Below are 23,369 nucleotides of genomic sequence, written 5' to 3'. Positions count from 1 at the left end.
AAAAAAAACTTTATAACTCATGTTTAAGATAGGACCTGACAAAGGCACATTTTTACAGTTGAATCAAGTATCAGCCCATTTTGTCTCCAAAATAACAGAAAACAATGAAAAAATAACCTAACCCTTTTAATAAATGGAATTAAAATGGAATCTTTTAACATCGGATAGGGCATTATAACTACCATTTGAATAATTTTTAGATCAGTTTAAATATGATACACATTATCTAATGTATGTTTAGCATAATAGAACAGGTGTAAAGTATGAGATAATCTATTTTCTTCTGTTTTGCAATACTACTCAACATAAAAGTAATTGGATAAAAGTAAACATTTTCTTAGTGTTACTCAGTTTTCTGTTTTATCTAATATTTTACTGGTTCTGACGTTTTGGTTTGTTTAGGGAAAAAGCTTGTATTTTGCAGTGCACCCCCCCCCCCCCCCTACTTTCTTCATACGACGTGAAAATGCAGAGAATTAATAATGAAACGTTCATGTTCAAGATCATTTATTTTATTTATAGACAACATAAAAATGTAAACACCCTTTTTTCATCGTTCGACAGCAGCAGAAAGAGAAAATAAAGCGAGTCCGCGTAGCTTACGCAGTCTACGCAGCGCGCTCGTGCCCGTGAACAGAAACTGTGAAGTAGCGCCCTCTGTGGTCACAAAACCCGACGGTCACAGAAAACGGTGTAACAGCGGGAGTAGCAGCGCGGGAGAGGCGAGGAGGAAAAAGTTCCTCACAGGCTGAACTAAATTCACTAATCATCAGTATTAATTAAACTAACCGGTAATTTTAAGGACACTGAAGTCCATACTGAGAGTGTGCTGGTGGATAAAGCTGGGATAATCTCTCTATAAGTAAAGTTCTGTTAGCACTGTTAGCTTAGCCAGCTCGGCTAGCTGTGTTTAGCCTCGTGTATTAGCTGCTCTGCGCTAGCCGTGAACTCTCCGCTGCAGCGCCGCTCCGACAGACTGTTCCCCGGACTGACTCGCGCTCTCTCCGCCTCCACTGAACACCAGGACCGCTAACACTGCTAACCAGAGAGCGCTCTGAGTCCCCGCGTGGATCAGAGTTCCTCTGAGGGAAAACGCTCCGTGCTGCAGGACCCCGCGCTCTGCTCCCGCTCATATTCACTGAATCTGAGGTAAATCTGAAACTCTTATTTCTGCTCGTTAGAGTAAAGCGGACATTAAGCTCCGAACCAGACCTGCACCGTTTAGTTCTGTTCATTTCATCTATAATTCTGTTCTTTATGAGTGTATTCTTTAGAGTGGGCCCACATATTTAATTTAAGATGTTATTTTATTTTACAAACTAACTTTAAAAGGTACATTTCTGATTAAGGGTTTAAATATATAACTGACAGTGTAGTTCTAAAAGTAAGAATAAAAGGGGTATATTAACCTAAAATCTATCCTATAGCTAGAATTTAAGATACTAATTCTAAAATAAGATGTAATCCTAAAACATAAGCCTGAGCAATAATAATCATTAAAATAATTGGTTATTTAAATAATTGGGGTACTGTTTAAAATATAAATTTTTTATTTGTGTCTTAAATATACATATGGGTATTTACACACTATATTTGTACTAAAAAATTACTAAACTGCTCTGTCTTGAAAAGATATAACTATTGTTGATGGAAGCTTGCTATTTATGTATTTTTTGTTAAAAGTACTAAAAAGGACACTCGATTCTAAGCCTTATTTTGCCCTACCGTTTTGATACACTCAGTAAACTACTGGCTATTTTTATATACCTGTGTGATAGTCCTTTTATTGTGTTTTATATTTTCTATTATTTTATTTAGTTTCTACAAACATAGAGAAGGGAAAGAATAGATAAATAACAAAAGAAAATAAAGAAACTAAAAAGAAATGTGGAAAAATAGCTAAAACAAACCAGCATTAAAAACTAAAAGGTTAACAAAAAAATAAAGAAACTGAAAACATACCAAAGATCATAAAGATCACCTTGAAGGTGGTTAGAGACTAGAAGTTTAAAATGATTTAGTGACACCAGCGAGCTGAGATTTAGAGTTTCCTGTAGTGAATTCCAGCTCGCTGGTTCACTGTAACGAAAAGCAGATTTTCCCAGTTCAGTTAAAACTTTCGATGATTACTGGAGTGAGTCTGGTAGGTTGTGTTATTTTTAATAAGTTTTTGTGAGATGTACGGTGGCATATGGTGAGGATGTGCTTTAAAAACGAAAATAAACCAGTGTGTTTCCTGACGCACAGCAAGAGAAGACCATGCAACTTTTTCATAGAGTGAACAGTGATGTGTTCCAGTAATCTTAGCGCCGCATGATATACAAAATCTAGTGGTTTGAGTGTAGTTGCTGACGCATGTCTGTAAATCACATCACCATAATCTAGCTTAGATAAAAACGTTGCTTCCACAGTCTTTTTTCTTGTGTGCATTGGAAAGCATGATTTATTTCTATATTGGAAGCCGAGTTTTTGCCTTAGCTTACCCGAAAGCTTGTTAATATGGTGCTTAAAAGTAAATTTGTCATCTAGCCATATGCCAAGGTGCTTATATTCATTAACTCTTTCCACATTAGAACCCTTTAAAGTTGTAGTTTTAAGAGTATAGTTGTAAAGGTGCACGGTGTAGTCCATCTTGGCTGTGGGTGGAGATACAACCTATCTGATACAAATGTTCTAGACCAGGGGTTCCCAACCTTTTGCAACCCAAGGCCCACTTAACCCAGCCCAAAACTTTCTACGGCCCCCCAGATTATTTTTATTGCCGTTTAAAACCAAATATAGTGCAACCATCCACGTGACTTGTGAAACTGACTGCATAATCACACAAACAAAAGAAACTAACCATTTACAGCACTTTTTGTCACTCACCTAATAAGATGGCTGATGTTGTTTGCCAGCTACCAAGTGGTGGATGTCAGGCTGAAGTGCAGAAAGTTGCAAACGGAGGTCTGGCTCAACATTAAGCCTATTCCTGTATTTAGTCTTGAGTACCACCAACATAGAAAATCCAGTTTCGCAGAGATACGTTGTGGGAAACGGCATCAGGAATCTCACTGCCTTGTCTGAAAGATCAGGGTACTCTGACCTAGCATGAAGCCAAAAATTTACCAAGGACTTTTGTGAAAAAATCAATTTTAAAGCACTGTCACAAGAGAGATCAATAAGGCGGTCCTCCTCAGATGCACTCAGACTTGCGATGGCTCCTTGGCATATGTCGACAAAGGGATTTTCTATCCAGCTGAAATGAACGTCTAGAGCTGGAAAGTAATCACGTAGCTGCATTTTCAAACTTTGCAGGTGCTCAACAATCGGTCTTGAAACCGCATTCGGCAGAGAAGCATTTTCTTTTGTCAGAAAATCTGACAGATTGTCAAATGACTCGTAGTTTGACTGTTCCACACGCTTGGTCCACATGTCCAGCTTCTTTATTGTAGCTTCGATTTTGTTTTGAACGTGAAACGCTGTCACTGATTTGCCTTGAAGGCTAATGTTGAGTCCATTCAAGTGGGTAAAAATGTCTGAGAGGTAACTCAATTTAGCAAGCCACTCAAAATCAGTGAAGCGGTCTGAAAGTTCAAAGTTTGAGTCCAATAAAAAAATTCTTACTTCATCCCTCAATTCAAAAAGTCGAGCCAGCACCTTGCCGCGAGAAAGCCACCTTACCTCAGTATGTAAAAGAAGCTGAACGTGACTGCTGCCCATTTCCTCGCATAGAACACGAAATAAACGGGATTGGAGTGGCCGACTCTTAATGAAGTTAACTATCTTCACTGCCTCATCCAGCACAATTTTAAGGTCTCTTGACATTCTCTTGGCAGCTAATGCTTCTCTGTGTAAACTGCAGTGGACAGAAGTCGCCAGCGGTGCTACAGCTTTCACGCGCGCAATGACTCCGCTGCGTTGTCCCATCATTGCCCTTGCTCCATCAGTGCTAACTCCCACACATTTGGACCACTCAATTCCGTTCGACACAATAAATGCATTCAAAACATCAAAAATAGCTTCAGCAGTTGTCTTGGTGGGTAGAGGCTTACAAAATAGTATGTCTTCAAATATTTCACGGTTATGCTCATACCTCACAAATGCAAGAAGGTTGGAAACATTTGCAATGTCAGTAGATTCATCCAGTTGTATTGCATAAAAGCGACTCTCTCGAACTCTCTTTATAAGCTGCTGGGTTACATCATGTGCCATTTCATTTATTCGTCGTTCAACTGTGTTGTCAGAAAGTGATATGAGATTCAGTTGCTTGCAGGGTTTTTCTCCCAACATCACGCTAACCATCTCTTTCGCAGCAGGTAAAATCAAACTCTCCCCAATCGTATGTGGCTTTCCAGCCTTTGCTATAAGCTGCGCAACACGGTAGGACGCCTCAACAGCTTTAGCATTATCGGTTCCAGAGCAGGCCAATTCAAGGGTCTTTTTCCTGCTTTGGTATTCTTTAAGCTTGTTCTCAAAAAATTCCACAGGTTTAGATGCATACTCGCTGTGTTTAGTCTCCAAATGTCGACGTAACTTGGTTGGCTTCAACGCTTCATTCGCCAAGACCTCCGAACACACAACGCAGAGTGGTAGCGGCTCGTTTTCTGTTCCTGTGCACGTAAAGCCTAGTGCTAGGTACTCACTGCTGTATTTTCTCCGTTTCAGTTTATGCTTGGTTCTCTCAGGAACAGATACAGTGGCTGCTTCACTTGTAGATGGTCCAGCTTCAGGGTCCTTTGTTGTCAAAGACCCTGTTTTTAACCATTTATCCATGATGCGTACACAAGACAACAGCTTCACTCAGACTGAATTAGCTAACTAACTAGCTAGTCAATTCACTAGCCAGCGCTGCGTGTCATGTGACTGTACTACTCCAAAAAAAACTCAAACTAAACACGTTTTGCAAATAAACTAACTAAATATGCTGAACTATCTGAAATATGCTGAAATATGCTGAACTAATCTATTTCTTGGAGAAAAAATACTTAATAATAATAAAAAAAAATAATAATAATAATTTTGGCCTACGGCCCCCTTGCGCTACGTCTGCGGCCCACTGGGGCCCACAGGTTGAAAACCACTGTTCTAGACAAACCTGCATCAGCTGGTCCTCAAACAACACTAGCCCTGTGGCGTAAGCAATAAAGCAACTTCAGTACTTTATTGGAGACAAAACATGCGTACCTAAAAAAATTTAAATAAAAACATGCACTGTAACAAATGGAAATCAAAAATTAGTTCACAGAGCGTGAGGGTAAAGTTTACATGTGTCTTGTTAATCATTTTATGTACAATATATGTCAAAAGTGATCCGACTGAACCATGTTTCTTTGATATATCTTTGGAACAAGTTCATCATTAATAATGTTCTATTCCAAGAATTCAGTAAATATCTTCATTTTTATTTCTCTTTTTTGTTTGTTAATAAATGATCCATCAGGCTTACACACATGGATCAGACACATGCATTTCACAGCTCCCATTGTGAAGTATTTTCTCAATAGTTCCAACATAGTTCTACTTTTTATACATTCAGTACATAAAATAACTGTACATAATATTTGAATAGGTTTAGGTTACTTAGGTTTAAGTGAGCACATTAACTGTCAGAGTTACAGGTAATTATTATTAGCTAGCTAGCTGTTGACATTCGATTTTAGTTAGCAAAATTTTTGCTAAATAACCTGCCAATGTATTTAGCTAATGCAGCTTTAATTAAAATAGTTAAACAACTACAGTAGACTACAGGCCAAATATAATAGAATATGTGAACAGCTAGCTAGATAATAATAATCACATGTAACTGTTTAACATTAAGTTAAAGATGATTGGTAAAGATGATCCCTCTGCATCTGTGGTGTCTGGGTTTGGGTCCACCTATTTAGTAAACCTGAAATTCTCACAGTATGATTGTGTGCAAAATGATAAACAGTTTGCAAATATGAATTAAGTATTTGCCCTCACTCACTACTGAAGTAATATCCTTGTAATATTCAATCATGAAAGATAGAAAAGAGAGAACAAAGAAAAAAATCAGCCAGCATGAAATAATCTGGGAAATGAATGAGGGTGATTTCTGACCCTTGTGGCCCTATGATAAATCCTGCGCAAATAGCAGGCTTGCACCAACACTGTTAAAATAGTGTCAGAGTTTGTTTGTGAATCTGTTTTTATTAGATGCTGCGGAGCTTTAAACGCGCGGATGAGCTCGCGTTCACGCTCGGGTTCAGTCTCGCGTTCACGCTGGGGTTCAGGTAGACAATCTAAACTCTAGTATGCAAAACTATATTATTATTTTTATTAAATTTTCCATTCTTTTAAATAGCAGGATACTTTGATTTTTATTTCTCAGCCCGGACGAGACCCGGCCCGAGGAAAGTAATGGAAAATCTCGGGTCAGTCCAGGCTCCAGGAAATAGTCATCTGTTTTTTAATACTATTTTTATTTTATATAAAGCTACGGCCTGATAATCACCATATAACAACGTATTACTGTTAACGAAAACGAATGAAATAACGAAAACTGAAAGTGAAAGTTCCCCTTAACTGAAACTAATAAAAACGGTAATTAAAAGAAAAAAATAAAACAAACTGAAATTACAGTATCCACTACAGCAGCTTAACAGCGGGTGGTGTTGTTCCGTTTCTGCTCGCGAAGGGGAGCAGGGGTTGCGGGGTGCAGCGCGCAGTGCCTCGCGGTCCGCGGAATTGCTTATATTTACAGCGCTCGAGCTAGCTGCGAAATAATGACAGAAAACTCTGAGGAAACTGCAGAATTCTGTATGGGATTAGAATATGAGCGTGAGTGACAAAAAAAACTTTTGTTTTGTAGAGAAATAGGAGATGAGGAATATTTAAGGAAACAGCTGTAACTTTGAGTATCTCACACTGAACACCCCATGCTGTAGGATAAACTACATAATATTTGAATTTAAAAGATTATTTCGGTGGTTGGTTGGTTAGTATAGGGATTTATTGTCACTTCAGCACAAATGTGGCTATTTGTGGCGATAATTTTGGTGAAAATTTGTGAAACCTGTAGAGTTGATTGAGTTTTTGCTGTGTGATCTCCTCAGTGAGAAGCCCCACCCCATAACCAATCAGGGAGCTCCAACTGCTTACCCCTCCTACTGCTCTTTCATTGTGAATGCGCAGAATGTCTTAAACATACGTTTTTCAAAGTTCAGGTTTGGCACGTCACGTGGTTAATATACCGTCACTATTTTACAATACCGTCACCATATTTAAATACCGTGGTATACTGAAATACCGTCATACCGCCCAACCCTAGACCAGACCCTCAAAGGGTAGACGTCATCCACAATGGCTGGAACTTCTTGAATCTCCGTTGAGCCTGTAGTCGTCAGATGTAGTCCCCCTTGGCTACGAGTAGAGATAGCAGAGTAGAGTAGCTTCATTTTGCCAGTGTTGTCAGCAATAATGCAGTCTTTCTTTTCCAGATTTGTGCCGAATGCATTCACCACTTCTGGAGGAACACCACCTTTAAATCTAGACTCTTCTAAACATTTCTATTTGCTCAAGCGTTTGAGTAATGTCTCATTACAATGTCTTCCTCTTACAGCATATCCAGCAAATATAAACCCTGTCCTAATCATCTGCTTTCTCTTTCTCTCCCCATGTCCTGAGCTGCTGCTACCAGTGCCCATCCCACTCCAGCAGAGTTTTATAAAACCATTCTAACCCCTTTTTCTTCCCTCCCCTCTCTGTTCTCTCTCTCTCTCACGTGCTGAGACGCCTGGCCGGCCGGTCTGCCTGGATGTGTCCACTTCAGGAATCAGCCCTGCTCTTCTACTCATCAGAATCATTACACAACCTTTCTAACTCCTGCTTTTTGTTTCTCTTCCTTTCCTTTCAGTTTTCTCTATCTATCTCTTTTACATGTATGGAGATGCTGTTCCTGATGTTCCCAGCCTGGCTCTCCACTGCCCGCTGTGTTGTACTCCAGCTCTGCAGCCCTGCACTGATTAACATTAACAGAATCTGTTTCTGTATTAGTCATAGCTCTATAGTTTGTGCCCATCACATTCTTATATTCATAAATTAGTACCTGTTATATTAGCCATAGTTCACATTAATTTTCTGTACTGTTTTGTTCTGTTATTTGTTTTTTGTTTGTTATTTGTTTGTACTGAGCGAGTCAACCCGAGTAGGATGGGTTCCTCGGACTGAGTCTTGGTTCCTTCCAAGGTTTCTTCCTCTTAAAGGGAGTGTTTTCTTGCCACTGTGTCACCATAAAATTGGCATCTCTGTGGTGCTGCTCATAAGAGGCGTGGACCTGTTTTTCCTGTAAAGCTGCTTTGTGACGACCTTTGTTGTAAAAAGCGCTATATAAATAAAATTTGACTGAATATTGAATACAATGAACAATGTTACACAATGTTCAGCAGTTATCATTTGATAACCCTCTGATTTGCTTATTTAATAGGACAAATATTTCTAAAATGTTACACTGATCTACAGATAGGTAGTTGTATTCCTGGTGTATATTATTTGATTAGATCTGGATAATATATGTTTTTGGTGCGGACAGCGCAACAGATTTAACTATTCCCTTATAATTTATCATCATCATCTCATAGTCAGCGGGCCGGTTGTGGCCCGCTGGCCTTACAGTGCCCAGGTCTGCTTTAGAAGCATGTCCCCCCACAGCCTGGTCACGAATGCCTTTAATTCCCACGGCTCTTCTTCCACGAAAAGAGACTTCAACTCTGTCAAACTGCATCAACCAACCAATGAAGTCATTAATATGCCTTTCAGTTCAAAATAATGGGCAAGACTTGGTCATCAATGTGAAAGGACTGCTGCTCACCAAGTTCATCCACTATATATGTATATTTAGTATATTTAGTATATATTTTATAAAAAAAACAAGACATTCAAAATATGTACACGATAAACAGATTTGACAGTCTTGAAAAGAGGGCAGATTGTTGCAGACCAGAAATATATAGAAAAGTTGAAACTTTGTATTGTAAAGTGAACAAAAAAAATTACAATCAGGTTTAGGTGATAGTGTTTTGTTCAGTTGGATCTGTTATGATTCACCTGGATAATCTCTACAGAGAGGACTGGAAAGGGAGGGGTTACTTGAGTTTGCAGAGCTAAAAAAAAACACCTGTTATTATTGGGGTTTACAATATGTGTGTATGGATGCTGGCGATGAAGCTGTTCACCATGGCAATGTCAACTGCTGGGGCCTCATGTACTAAGACTTGCGTAGACTTCCTACTAAAATGTTCCGTACGCTCAGACCTGAAAAGTTCCGTACGCAAAAAAAAAAACGGATTTATCAAAACGTGCGTAGACAAAATCCCACGTACTCTCTCTTAGTACATCGCAATCAACTTGAAATCAAGCGCAAATGCACGAAAACCTCACACCTGCCACGACTCCTCACTCAATTACGCAGAGTATAATGTTAGTATCTGTAACAAAAAAATTTTTTAGGAACTATTAAAATCAATAAATCCTTTTTTTTTTTACTTTAAATACATTTATGAAGCCTATACCTATGTAAGAAGTGTAAATCATCCTTTACACACAATAAATTTCTTCATTTCTGTATTGGTATTAAGAACTTTATATAAGGTGTATATACCTTATATAAGGTGTATGGCTATACATATGCCTATTGGGTTCTATCTTTTCTTCTCAAATTAATGCAATGAACTGACGCAGCTCTCTGTAATGAACGTCAGTCGGTAACAGATGCTGTAAATACTAAATGCCTCTTAAGAATATTTTTTAGTTGGAGGACCATTGCTGTCTTAGAACTCCAGGCCAATATTTAATAAAAATATATTTGTTTAAAAATTACAAAAACATTATTGGAGACAATCAGTGATTTTAAATTATTGTCCAGCCTTAAGTATTATGTATAATTCATATTCAATATACATATCAGTGGTGTGCAGTAAGGCCTCTAAGGGGCTGACCAAATGTGCATGTAAATAATTACTTATTTTTTTATCAGGATGTATATAATTATTGCAAGTGTAAGCATTTATTTTATAGATTAACTAAAAAAACAGCAACTAATTCAAAGCATTAGCCTGTGTTTTTCGTTGCTATAGGACTGTATGATTGACAGCGGTACTGACCAATCAAAGCTCTTTAAAATGTCTTCTGCTCACGTGTCCGCGGACCCTTCTCCTGATTTTGAGAAGGGTGTAGTAATGAGTCTATTAGAAAAGTCTTAGGACAATCTAACCAATAAGACTCATGCTTTTCACTCCGGGGGCGGGGCCATGGCTGCCTAGCCCCTTCTCTGCGCTCGGATGAAGGGGTCAGGCTACGCGCATTGATTAGTAGTAAAACGGAGAGCGCATGCTGGATTAATTATATATTTAGCTAACTATCATGGAAATAAGACAGATATTGTGTCATATTATATTAAAATCCTTTTTAAAGGCTGCCCTTCAACGTGAAACTAAGTAATATGCCGTGTGACTGGTGATTTTTGTGTGTACTTAATGTTTTGGCTGCTCTGGCGTCCTGTAAAGATACAAATGAGTGATATTTGTTAAACGCCTGTACTTGTAGGAACATTAAGCATTTATTGTTGGGTCTATTGTATGCTTTTGTAGTTTGTAGCTGTATTTGTGGACTGTTTATGTGTATTAAGTTCATATAACTCAGTCAAGACAGAGTATATATAGTTATTGTAGAATTTATCAATGTGTCTGTCGGGCGGGGGATGTTGGGGTTAAGGGCAGGGCGGGTGGTTGCAGAAGGGGTACCCACTATATTCACGACACGCCACTGATATAATATATAATGTTACTGTCACTGACTTAAGGGACTTCTGTATTGCTACCACTCACTCGAATTACGTTGCCTTCTACAGTGTAGTACTGCTCGCCATTCCCTGGCTTCTCAAATTTGACAGAGAGGGGGCGTACGGCGCGGTCGCACCGTGCCTCTAAGTCAGTGGCCACGTGAACACTAGCACATTTAAACACAGCAGTGGAAGAGCTGACGAACAGCTTCAACTCCCCATAGCGGGTGGTTAGGTTGTAGTTTTTTAAAATGTAGGACTGTCCTTCTTCCATTAGAGAACAATCGCCATTTTTCAGAGAGCACACACGTAGCCACTGACTTCATAGCAGTAGCGACAACCGCGCCGTCCACCACCTGCCAACCCTCTGCCCGGGGCACCAGGACTTTGCTAACGCACTTCACCCGGATGGGTGACTCCTTTTTGTAGGGCGTCGTCGGGCGGGAAAACATTCTGTGTAACGAAAAGAGCACAAACATACAAAATAAAATGTTAATATTATTTTATTCACTATGTTTCACGTAATTTATTGTATACCCATGATTCAACAGTCCATATGCAAAAATATTATGTGTTGATTGGTTGGAAGAACAATACATATTATTAAACTGTTTTGGAACTAAGTGGGGCTATTTTGTTGTTATTGTTCTGTGTATGTGACACTTAGCACTGATTAATTATTACATAATAAAAAAATAATATGAAAATAATCTAAATATATATATTTTAATTGCTTGGTAGAGATGCGTGACGTTGTTTCCACCCGGACACTTTAAAATGGGGACACAAGTGCTGCTAAGAAAGAAGGCCTCAATCAATGGGGGTGAATGGTGAATTAAAAATAGCAACTATCCACATGGCCAGGGCATTCCACTGATTTTGGAAAGTATTTTGTATAATTATTTAATATAATTAGTTATATTTATTTTTATAATATAATTAGTTATTTTTAATTATTTTCATATGAATCCATTCATTTTGTATTCACTTGGATGTGACCCGGCAAACCTGGAAGAGATTCTTAAACGGGTATCGTCCTTTCTAGAGATTTTTTCTGGAGCAGTGTGAGAGTTTTGTTGTGGTGGTGGATGGATTAATGTACAAAGTTTTGCCAAAAAATCTTACTAAAAATCTTCCATTTATTTAAAGAAGATCTTGGGAAAACGTGTCAGTACAGAAACAGTCGTGCTGATTTTAGTTGTGGACCTGAGAAAATTAATCATAAACGGTAAGCTTTTCATATTCTACTCCAGCTTGCTTAAATAATGTGCACGAGGGTTTAACTATATTTACCATGCACTTTAACGCGGCCTAAACACTATTTTCTCTACCCTAAAATTAGACCAGCCGATCGAGACCAGCAGCTCCAAGGCGTGCTGTAACTTTTAAAAAAGCTAATGTTAGATGTTACTAAAGCCCGTTAAAGAAGATTAATTTACGTTAGTCATTTTGTAGTAGCTCACAAAGCTAGATAGCGCAACATTCCTTTTTCACGTCGCTAGCTGGCGAACAGCTAAAGCTACAGGGCGCATTGGAACTACTGGTCTGAATCTTCAGGTCTGGAACTTAAGCTGGTTCTCTGGCTCTATAGCAGTGGTCTCAATCTTATTCTATCTGGGGGCCGCTGTAGGTAGAGACTGGGTGAGGCTGGGCCGCACAGGACAAGAACACGTATTTTATTCAACACATTCTGCCATGCCAGGTGTTCTGTCGAGTGATGCTACCCATCGATACGCGCTTTCTAAAGACACTGCGCATGTGCTAACCTACATTTGTATTATTATTTCAAGTGTACTATAATAATTCTGTTTTTCTAATATTTTTTGTTCATTTAATAACCTGGACTGTCATTACATTGTCAAAGTGTAATGGCAATTAATAATAATAATAATAATAATAAAATATGATCTTAAAATAAAAAAAAGATTATAATAAACTCATACTACCATAACTTTACCCTGATACGGTGGTTTAGACTATCCAAATATAGTACATGAACTTCTGCTGGAAACATGCTCTAATATTGTGCTACTTTTGTACTTTTACCTTTAAATATACACAAAAGGGTAGCACGGTTTGTCAGGGTAGCACAAGTCAACAGAACACCAGATCTCTCGTCTCGCCGTGTGGGCGTATCTTGAATCCAAATAAGGCAACAGGTGTATATATATATATATATATAACAGTAAATTATCATAATGTAACTTAAGTTCGTTACTTACTTGAGGCTCAGTGACCCTAGCTTGCTGACCTAACGGACGGACCTAGCTCAGACTGACTTGACGGACTGACTGACTCGGTGCCAACCCTGATATTTATATGCCCAGTGAAAAAAGCAGAAAGTGCACTAGATAGATTTATTTATATAAATAAATATATATATCATGTATCATATATCATGCTAGCTCTCTCAAAAAAAACAAAAACAAAAAAAAAACATATATTTTAAAACTACATTCAGCATAAAAAACATACGCTACTCATATGTCCTAAACCGAACTCTACCAATCAGAGACATGGCTTTATGTTTGGTAATGAAGGTTTGAATGGATGGGCTACACTGAAATAAAAACATTTTTTTAATAACCGTAGAATAAAAAAAATGTAAATCTTTTATGTAAAAAAGAAAATACCTGAAAGTCACAGTAATAACATATGTTTCAATAAATCTTCTGTAAAAGCACAGTCGAATTCTGTAAATTAAAATGTTATTTGACTCAACTGTGCAGTTTTTTAAGGGGTTTGAATGTTAATTTATACGGAGGACCAAAATTGAAAATGAATAAATAATTATGTAAAATAAAAGTAATATGGTAATTAAAATGGTAAAGAATAATAATTATTAATATCAAAACAAATACATATGCATGAAATAAATATCTTAATTGTTAGTTATGGGTTTCTTTATTAACATCATATAATATTTCCTTCATTTGTTTAATTTTTTACATAAATATTTATTTCTGCATTCATTTTTTCTGTATTTATTTATTTCCCTATTTATTTATTTATTTTTTTATTAAAATAAATTAAACAGTGTTAATAATGAAGCCCACAAATGATAAATTATGGTATTTATTTTTATGTATATATATTTATTTTTATATTCATTATGATTATTATTTATCATTTTAATCACCATAGTACTTTTATTAAGTGATTTTACTTAAGTTTTTATTTATTTATTTTATTTTTAATTTTGGCAGTTTTGGTCCTCCATAAATTCATGGGTTCTCAGTGTAAAAACACACCCACTAACGTATAAACACAGTCCTTGGTGTAAAAATACAGACCAGTAAAGTAGTTTCACATTTTAATATTTTGCTGTAAATAAGACTGTTTTATAAAGGTATGTGTTCACTGGCACTTTTCTTCAACTCATGTGGACGTGCTGGATCTCTCTGCTCCCATGTGGGCGTATCTGTAACATTTTTTTCATCATTCAAAGGAGGCAACAGAAGTAAACAATAATAAATGTAAGATTTAAATTTTTTTAATTAACCTTGTTGTAATCAATAGTTCCATAAATCAATGTTCCGCCTTTTTTTAGTTTCTCTTCTGTGGTTTAAAGGCTCCTGTGGTGTGTGTGTGCGAGGCTCACCTGTCTCAGCCTGCTGTTAGCAGCCGATTGGCTGGACACAGCGTGGCGGCTGGATTAATTTGCATAAAGTTGAGCTCTGCTGAACTTTTTCGCAGTTGCATTTGCAACCGAGCATGCACCGCAGCATGTGGCGGGTCTAAATGGGATGCAATGCAGACCACCATGATGTAGTTTCATAGCAGGTTTATCCATATGACTGGGTTTAGACAATATGGATTATAAGTGGATTGAGTGTTTCTCGGTGCTGTAAGCAACTGATCATCCAGTTAATAAACAGATTTTGGTAATAGGCATGTAGTTTATGACTGTATATCTTAAAAAATGCAACAATGTCTGTGTTTTAAAGTGGACATGAAATACTTCAAGTATTTAGTTTAATTCACAAGATGTATTTTCACTCTAACAAATCTTATAAGTTTGACAGCTGTCAGTAAAACGGAATTAAAATAATAAGCAATCTAAATGTCATTTTTTGCCCTTTCCAATAATGTAACAGATCTTGTGTTATAAAACATGTTGTGTTATAAAATAAGTTCATTCATCTGAATACAATTAAAAACCCTTACCAGAAAAGAGTACAAACATATTTAATAAAAAAATTAATAACAGTAAACAATGTCCAAATGAGAAAAATACCTTATTTGGTGTCAAAAGATGAAAATGATTCCAGACAGTGGAAAACTTCCTGTTTTGATCCATGATCTGTGAGGTCATGGATACAGTCATTGTACATGATACATGTCGATACAGTTTGTTTCCTTATAAACACAATTTGGCGCGGCACATCCAAACAATACACTTCCTGTATCGGTCACGTACAGGAATGCAGGGTTCCACTCTTGTGCTGACGCACCAGAGTCGTTCGTCCCATCACTACAGAGTACTGCTTACAAGCCTTTACAGACTTTGGTACTTTTTATTTTTCTTTATTTTCTTTTTTGTTTCTATTTTTTTCTTGTTTGTTAATGCGTGCAAACAAAAAAAAAAAACACAGTGAAGTCACTGGGATTTGAAGGTACCTAGCCGTATTCGACTCTTTGTGGTGAAGCCCGTCTCCAGAAGTTCTGGTGTTGGCCTGGAGTGGTCAGAAGGTGTAGCTTTTGGCGACATTATCATTTTCTGATAAAAAAGAAGCATGGCTGCTGTGGTAGACAGAGAGTTAAAAACCCAGATTCACACTGTCTTTATCTTCACTCGTGCTGCTGGATCTGTCTGTTGGTCATTCTGTAATAGAACCATGAACTGTTATGCACAGATTCCTTTCTCTTAAATATTTTCTACAACATTTTGAAACACTCCAGGCTATAATCTTTCCTCTACTTACTTGTATTTCCTGGTTTGATAGATTATATTCGTCAGTATTGCTGTGCTGAACATCCGGAAGTGCAGAGTGCAGGTTTGAGAGGATCAAGGTTGCTGGAATCCTCTACATGCTTATCACTCACTTACTGCTCTTACAAGAGCAAGGAGGATGAAACCAACTACAACTCAAGCTCAAAAACCCTTGCCTAGTGGCCAACACAGCCACAGAACTACCACAGGGCAGATGCCCCTAACAGCATAACATTTACATGGCCCCTCCTCACAAGAGTCCGCGAGGGGAGGGGTCTCACACACAGACAGACAGCACCACAGAAACACATAACAACCCAGGGCAACGCAACAGTATGTAAAATGACAATGAATTATAACCAATGTTTCTTTCTTTTCCTATTTCCCAGCTACTTTCATAAATATATTTCATGTTTTATCTGCCTAACGTCAGTGGGAAAAGATGTGAAGAGAATTAAAATGTGTGATTTTCAACACATCATGTCAACGGGTAACTGATTTGGGGTTGTACTCATCTGGATAAACATAGCAGTTCCTCTATTTATTGCTTTTATAAATGGAATCATGGTCAATGTAATTAGACTTTTATGTTACATCTTTAATGTCCAAGAAAAAAAACATAACTAATTGAATAAATGTTACATAAGTATTCACTCGGTCACTGGCGGACCAAATTTAACAATAGTGCAGGCATTTGGTACACCAAGGTTCCTTAGGACCAAGAAAGCAGAGGCTTTCACAATATACCACAAGTGACCTGTAGGAACATAGTGAATCTTAATACCCTTGTCCTTTTAAAGTAATAGGGAATTAAGCAACAATTTAATAACTGTTTACACATTTGAAACATTGGCCTGCTTATATTTTTTTTACAGAAACTTTCTTTTAAACATGTTTAATCTTTTGATAGTAAGTTGTAAAATTGGATACCACTTCACAATCTAAACTAAAGCTATATATTTTTTATTCGATTACCTTAAGGTTATGGGTTCCATTTATAAAGACTTTAAAATGGGAAAAAGTATTTGTGATATTTAGAAGTAATCAGAATACTCACTTTGTTAAGGATGAGAAGGGATGGGCGTAAGTGCAGAATATATATTTAATCAAATAAACAAACTAATAAACTAACAAACAAACATGATAAACAAAAGTATTACTGAAAACAAACTGAAAGCAAACACGTAAACAAAGAAGACTTGAAACAAAGGGGCTTATATACACCAGGAGGGAACAGGAAACTGGAAACACCTGAGGATCGATCAAGAGGGGGTGGGGTTACAAATAACTGATGACAGGGTGGGGCTAGGGCGGAGACAGGACCAAAACACAACAGTAGCACATGGCTAGGAAACACAAGACAGACATGGGCTAAGCTGTGGAACACTTTCTCATCTTGATCTGATAGAGGGTTAGACAGGCCATGTACTACAGTTTCTGTATCCTGTCCCTCAAGTTCCTATAGTGCACACAATGTCAAATAACCTCACATGGTTCTAATTCAGAAACGTAAATATGAGTGCTCAAATTCATGAGCTGGTAGAGAGCTCAATATTCTGCCAATACATGAAGTTACCTTTTGGTACCTGTAGTCAGTGTTTTGGAGTCTTATTCTGTGAGACAGGACATTAGATATTTTTAGCTGTAGACACACCTCTCCCCAGATGGAGTCGACAGCATAAGCAGACTGCTTCGTTTTTACCACATCAGTATTTGGATGTATTGCAACAGCCTGCTGTATATCCTTCAATCTTATGGATATTCTTCTTGCCTTTTCATGTTCACAAACATAAATCAAATAATCACTTCTAGAATCATTATAAGAACAACCTGACCCATTATATAACATAGGTAGGTAGTATTAATAAATAGATTAATTAATTAATTGATGAACTGAGTTATACTGACTGGAGTGATCAGTTGTTTCAATGAAATATTAAGACCTTTAGGGTGCCCTATTTTGGACAATTTACATCTTTCTTATTGGTTCCTGGGAATAATGCATATAACCACTTCCCCATCTAACTTCCATAAACCTGTTTCTGCTATGGGTTTCCTCAAACCGTTTTAGTTCACCATGCAACTCATTAGATTTTATAGTGTAATACTTACAGGACCATATATGCAATTATCTAATAAAAGTTTCAGTTTCAGTTAGTTTCAGTTTCAAATCATTGAAACAGCTCATCAAACCCTCAACCTTTCCTTTATATTTGACAATATTTGATTAACTTTACAGGTCCTCACTCATCTTAATTAATTTAACTAAACTGAGTCTATATTATTTGTTGCCTTGCGCTGAATTCAGCTCTTTGCTGCGAAAGAGAGAGAGAGAGAGAGAGAGAGAGAGAGAGGCGCAGCGCATTTTGCCTAATTTCTTTTGATTAATTATCTTTAAATATAGTGAGTTTATACTATTAATTTTAGTACACTTGATACGACCTTATTTATTAAAAGACTTTTTTAAGAAAACAGAGGTAATCCCGCGCCGTGCGCTGCCAAACACGCTGCGCGCACCTGCGGTCTTTTTTGAACGCTGGGCCAGATTTTCATTAATGAATTAATATATTTAATATTTTAATAAATTTGCCCTGGTGAAAAGAAACGAACGCTAACATATAGCTTTATATTTCTGTGTATTTTAAAAGTTTTAAGTTTTATATAATTGACGGACAGCCACAGAGGCCAGGGTGACAATGTGCTTTATTTTTCATATATATATGATTTGTCCATTATGTTTATTTTTTGTTTCTAAAACTCCAGCGTTTGAGTGAGAATAAGCATCTGTTAAAATTCTCAAACAGCAGAATGCATGTGTCTGCTATATTAAGCTACAGTTATTAAGTCTGCATACTGAACATAAATATAAGTCCTTATAACTGTCATGCAGATTTTTAAGTATATTTTATTTTAATAGTTAATTGCTGAAGGCTCTGGGTAAGTTTTTTTTTTACTGTGGTAAGGAAGTGATGGTATGGATTTTTTTAGAGCGCAGGGCGCAGGATGATCATGATTCAGCTCTGGTTGTGCGACTGACCATTGAATTTCGACGTCCTTTCAAAGGATCAATCGCGCAACGCGTTTTTCCGCCGCCAAGATAGAAACACACCATAAATTTACCTGAAAACACGTCATTTCCAGACCACCACGCCCATCGGCGTTAATATATTCTAGAAGTCCATTGCTATTTTAAGGACGCGTGCGCAAGGCGGAAAAATAGACTGTTGACGGGGTGTACGATGGCAACGAGCCACGCTACACGGCTTGCGCGGGGTGTACGATAGGGCCCAAGATTGAACAAAAGTTTCATAATTTGGTCAATTAAATATACTGAATACGGAGTATGTGTAACAGTGTGTGTGTGTGTGTGTGTGTGTGTGTGTGTGTGTATGTATGTATGTATGTGTGTATATATATATACAGTGCCCTCCATAATTATTGGCACCCCTGGTTAAGATGTGTTCTTTAGCTTCTCATAAATTGAGTTTTGTTCAAAATAATATAGGACCACGATGGGAAAAAAAGTAAAGTCCAACCTTTAACTCAAGTAAATTTTAAGGGGGAAATAAAATCCCTGACTAAGAAATAATTATTCTTCATAAAATCACCTGTTCCACAATTATTGGCACCCCTAACAATTCTTAGGAAATAAATTTAATAAAAGTATTTCTGTCACTTCTACAGTAGTTTACGAAGTTGATCAGAGTATGTAGGAACATTTAATTAGTAATTCACAACTTCCTGTTTCCCTGGGGTATAAATATGACGTGACACAGAGGCCATTTATCTTCAACATGAGAAAGACAAAGGAACATACCATTCAAGTGAGGCAGATGTGTGTTGACCTTCACAAGTCAGGCAATGGCTACAAGAAAGTCGCTACTCGCCTACACCTGTCCATATCTACTGTCAGAGGAATTATTAAGAAGTTTAAAACAACTGGAACAGTGGTAAACAAGCCTGGACGAGGACGCAAGTTTATTTTGCCACCACGCACAGTGAGGAGGATGATAAGAGAAATAAAAAGTTCTCCAAAGCTCACTGTTACAGAATTGCAACAAATGGTAGCTTCTTGGGGTCACAAAGTCTCCAAAACAACCATCAGGCGCTATCTACATGCCAACAAGCTGTTTGGGAGGCATGCACGGAAGAAACCATTTCTCACTCACAATCATAAACGCAAACGTTTGGAGTTTGCTAAGCGGTACTATGACTTCAACTGGGACCGTGTGCTTTGGTCAGATGAAACAAAGATAGAGCTTTTTGGCAACAAATGCTCTAAGTGGGTCTGGCGTAACACAAGAGCTGAGTATGCAGAAAAGCACCTCATGCCCACTGTGAAATACGGCGGGGGATCAGTGATGCTGTGGGCCTGTTTCTCTTCTAAAGGCCCTGGGAACCTTGTTAGGGTGCATGGCATCATGAATGCTCTAAAATACCAGGACATTTTAAAACAAAATCTGGTGGCTTCTGCCCGAAAGCTGAAGATGGGTCGTCACTGGGTCTTTCAGCAAGATAATGACCCTAAACATGTGGCCAAATCTACACAGAAATGGTTCACCGCACACAGAATCAAGCTCCTCCCATGGCCATCTCAGTCCCCAGACCTCAACCCCATTGAAAACCTGTGGGGTGAGCTGAAGAGGAGAGTGCAGAGGAGAGGACCCAGGTCGTTGGATGATTTAGAGAGAATGTGCAAAGAGGAATGGTCAAAGATCCCTCTTTCTGTATTCTCCCATCTTGTGAAACATTACAGGAGAAGATTAGGTGCTGTTTTGTTGGCAAAAGGGGGTTGTACAAAGTATTAACATCAGGGGTGCTAATAATTGTGGCACACATGATTTGATGTTAAATAATTATTTCTTAATGTGGGATTTTTTTCCTACTGAATAAATTCACTTGAGTTAAAGGTTGTATTTTACTCTTTTTTCCCATCGTGGTCCTATATTATTTTGAACAAAACTCAATTTATGAGAAGCTAAAGAACACATCTTAACCAGGGGTGCCAATAATTATGGAGGGCACTGTATATATATACACACATACATACATACACACACACACACTATTACACATACTCCGTATTCAGTATATTTGTGTGTGCGAATATATATATATATATATATATATATATATATATATATATATATATATATACACACACACACACACACACACACACAGCTTCGGAAAAAAATGAGACCACCTCAAAATTATTCGTTTCTCTGATTCTACTATTTATATTTATGTGTCAGTTAATAGATTTGTTACGAAAGCTTTTGACAACATTTTCTAAATTCTAAATAAAAATATTATTCTTTACAGCGTTTCTTTGCAAAAAATGTAAAATGGTCAAAAAAAAAGGAAAAAGATGCTGTGCTTTCAGATCTTAAATAAAGCACATTTTTAATAATCACAGCTTTCATGTGTGTTGGCATGTTCACCACCAGTCTTACACTGCTTTTGGGTGACGTTATGCTGTTTCAGGCTCAAAGATTCAAGCAGTTCAACTTTGATTGTTTTGTGTGTTGTGACCATCCATCTTCCTGTTAATTACATTCCCGAGGTTTTCAATGTGGGTTATAAATCATGGTTATACTACTAAATATTATTAATCAATATGATTTCTGAAATTATATATATATATATATATATATATATATTTGAGATGTGAATTGTGATGAACAGGCTTACGTTTTATGAGAAGTTGAAATTAGCTTTCTTATGAATGTATAGGAAGTGCATTTTCTTGGTAAATGTATGTGAACTTTTTGTTTGGGCCCTTGTTCAGACCTATCCAACATTGGTAAGACAGTAGATGGTATTTTTTGTTGGATAGGTCTAAACAAGTGCTCAGTTTCAGATTTTAAAAGGCTCCTGTCTGCTTATTTTCTAGGACTACAAGACGTTGTTATTCCAGGACGCTTAGCATTGCTAACTGTAAAGATGGCAAGTCCCACAAAAAGACCTAAAGAAGAAACTGAGACAGTTTCCGGCTTTATTCACCACGTGTCACCAGTGAAGTTTTCAGCAAACAGCACTGAATTCTTCAACGCGGTGCTACAGACCGGGTGAGAGGAATTTCACCATGCTGTGATCTTCAGCCCTACGAAGAGGCAGAGATTCTTGGAGGCTGAACAGAACAGGACTGCGCTCTCCTTTAGGAACGTGAAAAAAACCCAAAGGGAGTGATTCTGTCATATACGAATGTATCCCTGTTTATCAATGTGTTGTCCTAATATGCTTGTTTGTTTGTCAGGTTTAAAGGGAACGTCAGACTTTGATGTGCTGATAAACAACAGAACTGATGTGACGGTAACCGCATTGATGTTTGGTGTTAGGAATCCTCCAGCAGATAAGAAGACCAACCTTCAAGATGTCAGCAAGATGGTGGCTGGCAAAATGGTAAATACTTTGGACACTACATGTACTGCAAATTCTATTTTCAAACTAGAGCTGGGCGATTATGGGCTAAAAAAATCACAGAGATGGTTCAAAACTATGTTTACCTTTATTTTGGTTTTACTTAAATCTCTCCTTTAGGGTTCAAGTGCAACCAAAAACAAGCTTGTATTAAATTCAAGCTTGATTAATCGGATAGAAATTTCGAGCTGCACATTTAAGATAGATTTAAGGTGGAATAGAATAATCAGTGGGGAATTTTACAGATAACTTGTTCACTAAATGCGAGTGAGATAAATTTACTAAGAATGTGATCTTTTATGTGCTTTAGAAACACTGAATGAGAGAAAAAACAGAATTAACCTTGGTCTTACCTTGATTACTGGCGCATCCCGCAGACCAACACGTAGCACATATTTACTGAACGTGCTCCTGTTTTGCCAGGTTCAGACTACACAACTTTTTGAGTCGTCAGTAGGGGTGTGACGAGACACTAATATGACGAGACACGATACTGGGTTCACGAGAACGAGACAACACGAGATTTAAAAAATAAAATTTTAAAGAAAATGTAAAAAATTAAAAATGGAGTTTTATTTGACAAAATCATATAACGCAAACTTAACAGACTGGTTTCTCTCACACATTGATTCTATAAGAAATAGAAATAAGAATAAATAATTAAAATAAAACTATTCTAGGTCTTATATAGTGCAAACAATAAGTGCAAACCACAACCAGTCTTATTAAGACTAGGGTTTGTGTTTTTTCTCCTAAATCTCTTGTAATTTAACTATGCATAACCATAACCAATCATATTAATACTATGCTAGAAGTGTAAACAGAGGTATAACATGTTTTAAATACAGTACAGAGTTAAGGGATTAGTACAACTGCTTATTAATCAGTCTTGTGTAGGATTTACTTACAGTATTTATATATGGTTTGTGTCTTGTTGGTCACTCTGTTACCGTTTATTGTTTCCACTGGAGCCAAAATGCAGCCAGACATACAACTTAAAAGTAGCTGAAGCATCTTCTATATCAGGGGTATTTAATTAGAATTCAGTATGGTCCAGTTAGAGAAGGTCTGGACCGATTGTTAACTTGTGTTATGATTTAGTCACGCCCAGCGCGCTCGGCGTGACTTTAGTTTCCACCCGTTCTCTGGCTCCCTATCTCCTTATAAAGGCGTTTTTTTCATGGCCGCGTCCCAATTCAACAGCCGGAGCAGCGGGACCACGACCCTGACAAC

General features: G+C 37.4%; 2 protein-coding genes across 2 annotated transcripts in view; one reads left to right on the top strand and one right to left on the bottom strand.

Moving 5' to 3' along the window:
• LOC125801353 (zinc finger protein 239-like) overlaps positions 1–23,126 on the bottom strand; it is a 53,849-nt gene extending 30,723 nt beyond the window's left edge. Inside the window, exon 1 of the mRNA XM_049477939.1 lies at positions 23,045–23,126. The gene's annotated coding sequence lies outside the window, so the exon portion shown is untranslated. The remainder of the gene's footprint in view (positions 1–23,044) is intronic.
• The window catches only part of LOC125801455 (zinc finger protein 239-like), a 331,934-nt gene that overhangs the window by 64,578 nt on the left and 243,987 nt on the right, over positions 1–23,369 (top strand). The window lies entirely within an intron of this gene.

Source organism: Astyanax mexicanus, chromosome 4, assembly GCF_023375975.1.
Source record: "Astyanax mexicanus isolate ESR-SI-001 chromosome 4, AstMex3_surface, whole genome shotgun sequence".
Taxonomy (NCBI): domain Eukaryota; kingdom Metazoa; phylum Chordata; class Actinopteri; order Characiformes; family Acestrorhamphidae; genus Astyanax; species Astyanax mexicanus.
This window is presented reverse-complemented; position numbering and strand designations above follow the sequence as displayed.